Genomic DNA, 8,358 nt, shown 5'->3' on the forward strand with positions numbered 1-8,358 from the left:
CGTTGACTATATCAACCTAACTTCATCAGTAGACAACTGGAAAATGTCATCACATGTCTAGGGGAGTGTGTCCATCACTACCCTCCCACGATTCCAAGTTTGGAGGTTACACGGTGGGAAATGCCTCCATCCCTCCTCAAAACCAGGGTGAACACCCTAATATGGACCACACTACAATGCTGGTTGGATACTTGTCATCGAATAATCCAGTCAGGTAGTCTTGTAACCTGCCGTTTCCATTTTACCCATGTCATAAGAGTGCATATCAAGTACATACAAAATGTAATAGAACAATGTACATCATACTATTCCTCATTGGATGTCTCGACCTTCCCCAACAGAAAAGTAGATCTTGGTTATCATATAGTTCTTTCCAATCTGCAGGTTAGTTCTCATTCATGCATATACATAACAAAAAATATATATATAAATAAGTGATATTAAATATCATGTTATTAAGTCTAGTATTACCGTGTCAATTTGTAGTTCATACTGGAAATAAATCTTACATTAGATAAATCATAATTTTGCGAAGTCATTCATTAGATAAATCATATCCACTTAAGCCATACATGAAACAACAATAACTCTGATAAGTCATGCACTAGATAAATCATAACCAAATAAGTCATACATTAGGTCATACATCAAACATTTCAATCATCAATACCTAATCTATCTAATGATTCATATAAGTAGTTTCACATGTCCAACTAAATGCATAAATATTATATATATAGTTCATAAATAAATAACATGGAACTACAAATAGAGCTTTAGCATAGTCAGCTATCTAAGTTAAAATGGGGAACACAGATGCTCAAAAAGTGAGGGGTAATCACAACGTATAGTATCTGCATCCTCCTGCGTAGCAGATCTTGGGCTATACTTGTCCCACTAGACCTTAACCTAGTCCACCATGCGAAGTCTGAGTTTTCGAACCCTATGGTCCAATATGCATAATGGTTCGACCATTATGGTTCCCATGTCTGAGACCTGCAATTCCCTCCAATCCAGTTTGTGAGATTCATTATAAACATAATGTCGTAAAATAGATACATGAAAAACATCATGAGTTTTATGCAAATGGGGTGGCAGTACAAGACGATAGGCAACTAGTCCAATCTTATCCTTAATCCTAAAAGGTCCTAAACTGAGGTGAAAACTTCTTCCCTTTCCCAAACCGAATGATGATTTTGTTGGGTTGGACATGAATAAAGACTTGGTCTCCTACTTCATAACTTCGATCAGCCCTATGTGAATCATCATAACTCTTCAGTCTATCTTATGCTTCCTTTAACCTTTGTCGAATCTGTCTTACCTGTTCCTCCATTTCTTGAACTAATTCCGGCCCAACTATTACTCAGTCCTCCAACTTTTCCCAACTCAATGGAATCCTACATGGCCTCCCATATAGAGCTTGATAAGGAGGCATCCTGATTAAACTTTGGTAACTATTATTATAGGAAAACTCTACCAATGGTAAGTACCTTTCCCACTAAGTCTGATTATCCATGACATACATTCTAAGCATGTCTTCCATAACCTGATTTACTCTTTCAGTCTGGCCATCTTTACGCTTCCACAAACCTGCGATAATAACCTGCTAGCCCCATAAAACTACACACCTCATAGCATTTTTCGGTACTAGCCAATCCATTATGGCCTTTACCTTTTCTAGGTCAACTGAAATCCCTTCTCCTAAAATGATGTGCACAAGACAATGAAATTTCTTCTGAAAGAAGGAATATTTTTACAATTTTCCATACAATTGATTTTCCCTTAAGCAAGTCAATACAACCCTTAGGTGATTTTCATGCTCCTTTTCATTCTTGGAATACACAAGAATGTCGTCCATAAAGACTTGCACAAATTGGTCTAAATACTTCCTGAACACACCATTCATGAGGCTCATGAATACTGCTGGTGCATTGGTCAAACCAAGTGGAACAACTACGAACTCGTAGAGCCCAAACCAAGTTCGAAATGCAGTTTTTAAGATGTCGCTTTCCTTAATCGTCGATTGGTGGTATCCAGATCGTAGATCGATCTTTGAGAAAACCATTTCTCCCTTCATTTGATCAAATAGGTCATCTATTCTAGGTATCAGGTACCTATTATTTATTGTGGCTCTATTAAAGTCTCTATAATCTATGCATAGCCTTAAGGAACCATCCTTCTTCTTGCCGAAAATCATCGATGCATCCCAAGGTGAAATAATAGGTCTGATAAATCCCAAGTCTAAAAGCTCTTTTAACTGCATCTGCAACTCACAAAGTTTTGAATTTTTCATCCGATAGGGTGTCTTAGATATTGGTTCTACACCAGATTTTAGGTCGATTTTAAAATCAATCTCCCTTACAGGAGGTAATCTAATAAATTCCTTAGGAAAAACATCCTTGAATTCTGACAAAATTAGGTTTTGATCTAGGGAGGGTCCTTTCTGGTCACTTACAGCCTCGACCACATACAGTTTGCAACCTTGTCGAAGACAACATTTTACCTTCATCATGGATATGAATCGTAGGGAAACTCATCTCTTGATTCCACAAATCTCAATTGACCTATATTTATCATCTAAACAATTCACCTTCTTCTTGAAACAGTCTACCAAAGGTCAATGAGATTCTAGCCAACCCATTCCAATAATTACATCATACGTCCCCAATGTTGTGATGTATGCCTTCAACTTAGTTATACACACCTCGAGGTTTACCTCACATTGGTCAACACTCGGTCCTACTGCTTGTTTTATCCCAGAAGCCATCTCAACTTGCTTAAAGTCATTATGCTCATAGGCTACCAACCCACATTTTTCTAATGCAACTAGTGAAATGAAACTATCTGTAGCACTTGAATCAAACAAAATTTTAACTTTTACTTTATTTATCATACCTGAGGTTTCTACCATGACAGATTGGTGTTCAACTTATTGGTTATCAACTATTGCATAGATTCGATGGTGGCTACTTTCTCCCCCCATTGGTGCTTTTCCTTGTCTATAGTTGTTACTAGTTTGTAACTCAGGATAGTCATGCTGGTAATGAGGTCCCCTACATCCTCAACAAGTGATGTGTGGTAGAATTTGAACAGAATGTTGTGGAGTTCTTTGGAAATAATTCCTTCCCTTGGGACCCCTGCCCCTACTTGTTGCTTCTCGCCTATGACTTTGATTTCCATGCCTCCTTGAAGCTGTGAGTGAAGCTGCACTAGTAACCATTGAAATCCCCATTGTCGGTGCTCTGGGTACAACCCTACTTCTATATGGCGGTGGCCTCAAAATTCCTCCCCTAGGGAAGGTACAAGGGACCTTCCCCATAAACCTTGGTTGTTGTGGAAAAATTATTTTGTTTCCACCCTTTAAGTCTAAGTTCTCATCAACATAATGAGCATGTTCTACAACTTCTACAACTGAGGATTGTTTCCACATCCACACCATTGCCCTAATATTAGGGTTCAATCCATAAATGAAAATATTTGCTCGACGTTGATCAGTATCCATGTAGGTTACATACTTAACCAATTCCATGAATCTAATCTCATATTCTTCTATTGTACAATTTCCCTGTACCAAATCATGGAAGGCTCCTACCTATTGTTCTTCATAATATGTTGGTAAGTACTTTTTCCTGAATCTCTCCTCAAATAACTCCCAAGTAACTATGTCCGGAGTGAGGTGTAGTTGACGCTCTAAGTTACCCCAGCAATTCAGAGCACTATCTCTGAGTTGGAATATCGTTATTTTAGCTCTTGAATTGGAAGTATAATCTCTTAGTGTGAAGCACATTCTCATTCCTTCTAACCAAGCTTCTGCGTGTTCGCTGGCACGACCTCCAACAAACTCTGGGAGCTTAATCTTTTGGAGCTCCCAAGTAATGTCCTCGATTGGAGGTCCTCTATGGGAGTCTCTTAATCCCTCGGGATTTCCCAACCCTGATGGAGGATGCTCCACTTCCACTTGAATTGTTTGGCACCCTCTTAAAGTCTCATTAATTGCTTCTAGGGAACGCAAGATGAGAGCCAGCTTCGACAATGGAAATGGGTTATTTGTAGGAGGTCCTTGGGATGATCCTCCTCGACCTTGATTTCCCCGCGTCTTCACCATTTTGAAATGTTCAATTATTTGTTCCAAACAAGACTTATTAATGCTACTTAGGACTTGTCAATTCTTACTCGACTCACGCATGTTTTTCAAAATGATAGGTGTAAGTTTTCTTTTTGTTATGCTCGTAAACAAGTATTACTAATATTGAGAAGATAATCTTGGATCTACTAAATCCTCTCCCATTGCTAGCTAAGCAAGTCTATGACACACTGCTAGTCACACTCAAATGTCTTTAGATATGCCTAAACAAACATCCTAAATCCATCTTATATATTTTGAGCATTCACATAAACATTAAATTACCATTTTTAATCACATTATTATAACTAGATGTCCTCTTGAAATTCCATCAACAATGTTATATTAGTTTTCAAAGTCGATGCCTAGCTATATCAATCAACTCAATATTGGCATTATTGTTAGATATATACTATCCAATTGATGTATATGGAATGACTAGTGCTACATGTTTTAAGATAACAATATTGTATATTGTAAGTGGTTCTAACATACCAATTAATTGGTTTTCACCTTTGACAACTTTAATGTATTAAAATCTACTAAAAGAAAAACAGAAATGTGTTTTGTGCAATGCAATGGAGTTGGTTTTGTATGGAATATATGAAAATTTACTTGTTATTTCTATGCATGAAATCTTGTCTCGAGTGACATGTTTTTTCTTTTTTTATAGGTTGTATACTTATTGGGTCGAAGAAAAAAAAAATAAATTCTTTTTGTATTAAAGAAAATCATAATATACAGCTTGAGCGGGCCTAATGGTTAAGAGCATGTGTTTCCTCGTAAGAGGTCACAGGTTCAAAACAAGAGGGGGGTAGAGTATGTATGCCTTTGTAGACTTAGTAGTCAAATCGCGGAGGTGGGTCCCTTGTCCCACAAACAAGGGGTCTCATACACCAATTTGGTGTCTGGCTTGGCTGTGACCTTAAAAATGGATATTATTATTATTATTATTATTACTACATATCATATTAAAATACATAACATATAAATAGTAGTTATAAATTAATATAATAAGCATATAAAAATTTAATATGAATATTCACCCCATTCTACCATGGGTAATATTAACTTCTAAATAAGCTTCCTTACAATACCATGGGCCAATACCATGGCTTATCAATACCACATAACCAAAACGATAACCCATTTAAATAAAAATAAAAATAAAGTATTTGTGTATATTTTAATTTAGTTTAATTTTATAACATCTTTCAACTTAAAACTTAATACTTATCATAAATATACAATATACCAAGATGGTGAACCATGGATATTCAACACTATTTTACTATAAATATTATTAACTTGTAAATAGAATTTATTATAGCAATACCATGAGCTATCAATACTTTTTTTTTTAACTACTCAAAAGCCCTACATTCCCCCACACACATATATATAATCTATTTTAAATTAAATAGCATTATACTCTACTTTATTTACTATAATATTTAAAAATGATAAATTCTCAATTAATAATTATATAAATTATTTATTATTTGGTTTATGACCAGCTTGATATCTATAAAGTTTGATAGGGTTCTTGTCCACTAGTCACTTTTTCATTTCACAAATTTGGACCAAGCATAATGGTTATCACTACTTTATATATTATTATCAAAGAACAACTTTTTTGTTCTTAAATGAAATGTTGTATATTTACATATAAATAAGGTAACAATTAAAGATAAAGGTTCACATTCTCTATTCTTTCCATAATATAAAGTAAAAAAAAAATCATTTTTACTTGTGTATAATTGTTTTATTAATTTTATTTTATTAACCTTATTGGATATTTAAACTATCTTCTTCATATCCCATATTGTCTAATAAATAAACTTTTGAATATGGATAAATAAGAAAATATTAAAAAAAGATAATTAAAAGGTACAACATCATGGGGAGATATAATTATAATATAAAACAATGAGATTTGATAACACTTTTGAATTATTAAATATTGACAAAAGAATTTGGTGGGGTGTGAAACCATAGTCTTATTTTTACAAAATGTGAAAACTTGAGGAGGTATAGTATTTCAAGCGGTGCTGATTCCATGATAGTTACAGGTCTCTGTATATTATGCATCAAAGGCTTTATGTCTTCGCTTGTATCTGGTCTTTTATATGCTCTTATAAATCATGAAGTTTTTTCTTTCTGAAAAAAAAAATAGTATTTCAAGCCGGGTTTGATTTACAAAATATGAAAAGTTGAGTTGATTAAGGGAGAAGAGGAGGTATAATATTTCTATTAAAATTTTGACAGAGAGACCTAAGTGCCAAGCACGATTTGGTCCGTTCGAAATTGGGGAAATCCTTCGAAAATGGCCGCATCAACCAAAATGTTGACATTAACGTTAAAGACGATGGACAACATGATGTGTGTTGCCAATTAAATGCTTGTCCAAAGGCTTTTGCCGCGTTTTACAGGCGTAGTGAAAATCGCATTATCCCGCCCACGCAGCATGGTATAGATCTCACGTTACAGATTGCCGGTGTGGAAATCCGCTGAGCGTCTACAAAAAAAATCCCAAACTCGGCTGCAACTGTTATATGGAGGTGGGAGGAAAGAATTTTAAAAGCTGTAAAAATTGAGGAGGTTCTGGTTTTTTTTTTAAATGTTTATGCATCGCTTGGACTGGTGAGTACTACAACTTCAAAAGTGTTTTAGTATTATAAATCTTGTGATTTGTAAAACGTAGCAAAAATTTTTGGACCATTTTAACAAATGCGCAAACAACCAGACCCAGATTCGAGTCCTGCCAAGGGATAAGCCTTGAACGCGGATCTGTGATGAGGTAGGGTTTTAAAGGGGTCTCCTCAAATAACAAAGACGAGTTTAATGAGGTTGTTGCAGGTGGTAATGTTAGAGGTTCTGTAGTTCATATAGCTGCTGCTCCGGATGTTGCCAATCAGAAAGTGATATTGGAAGCTATTGAATGCCTTTTTCCTGTGAAGGAAGCAATAACCTGTAGTAGATTCTTGTTTGGAATTTTGCAATTGCAATGATATAGAATGCAAGTGAGGCATGCAAGGACCGTTTGGAGAATAGGATAGGCCTTCAGTTAGAACTTGCAACTCTTGATGGCCTTATGATCCCCAACTATTCAGATAAGGTAGAGACATTTTATGACATAGATTGCATGCAACGAATTATTCACTATTTTATTTTGTTTGACAAAGAATGTATATCAGCCCGTTCACCTCAAGTGGAAGTAGATCCTGTTGTGGGATCCCCATCACAAGGTCCACTAACAAGAGTTTCCAAATTAGTAGATGATTATCTTGCTGAGGTCGGCCCAGATGTGAAATTGAAGCCTGCCAAGTTTCTATCACTAGCAGAAGCTCTTCCAGCATTTTCCCGCTCTTTGGATGATGGATTGTATAGAGCACTAGAAATCTATCTGAAGTCACATCCTTGGTTGTAAAGAGAAAGTCTGTTGAGTCATTAGCTGCTAGAAGCTTTCAATAGATGCATGCACTCATGCAACCCAGAATGAGTGATTACCTCTTAGGATTGTAGTACAAGTCTTGTTCTTTGAACACTTGCAGCTACTATCAGCCATTGCAGGATGCTTCCATGTTGCTGAAAATAGTAATGTTGCAGCAACTCTTGCTAGTTCAAATAGTGGTGGTGATGTTACTCTAACTGGCCCAATCCTACATAGAGATGGTTCGGCTATTGTTGTTCGTGAAAATATCTTAAAGTGAACATGGACAAGATGAGATCCAGAGTAGGTGAGCTTGAACATGAATGCACAAGCATAAGGCAAGATATTGAGGAGTTGGGGAAATTGAAAGGCACATTTAGTTCACTGTCTTTAGTTTCAAAAAATATTGGCTGTAAATTAAGGCTTCGACCAAGTGTTATTGAAAATGGAAATATAAATCACAGACAACAACTTGAACAAGTTACTCCTCGACAGTCCAAGCACCTGCAAAGCTTTTCTCTGTTCCAATGAATTGTGAGGACAAGTTTTAAATTATATGCAATTCTTTTTTCGTTTTTTTCTTTCTTTCTGGAATTAATGTAAAGCTCGGTTGCATTCCGAAAACTATATTGTAAAGGGTTTACAGGATCTAATGTTCCAGCACAAGACTATAATTGATCTTTTGTAAATTAAAGTGTTCAACTGAGCAAAGTTGGGCATAATATGCTTGAATTTTGGTCATTTAATTCTTAAGATTGTGAAACAATCATATTTACTAGAAGATATCCAAGATTTCCTTATT

Source organism: Pinus tabuliformis, chromosome 8, assembly GCF_031772625.1.
Source record: "Pinus tabuliformis cultivar Carrire ecotype Pingquan chromosome 8, CPIR1, whole genome shotgun sequence".
NCBI classification, from domain to species: Eukaryota; Viridiplantae; Streptophyta; class Pinopsida; order Pinales; family Pinaceae; genus Pinus; species Pinus tabuliformis.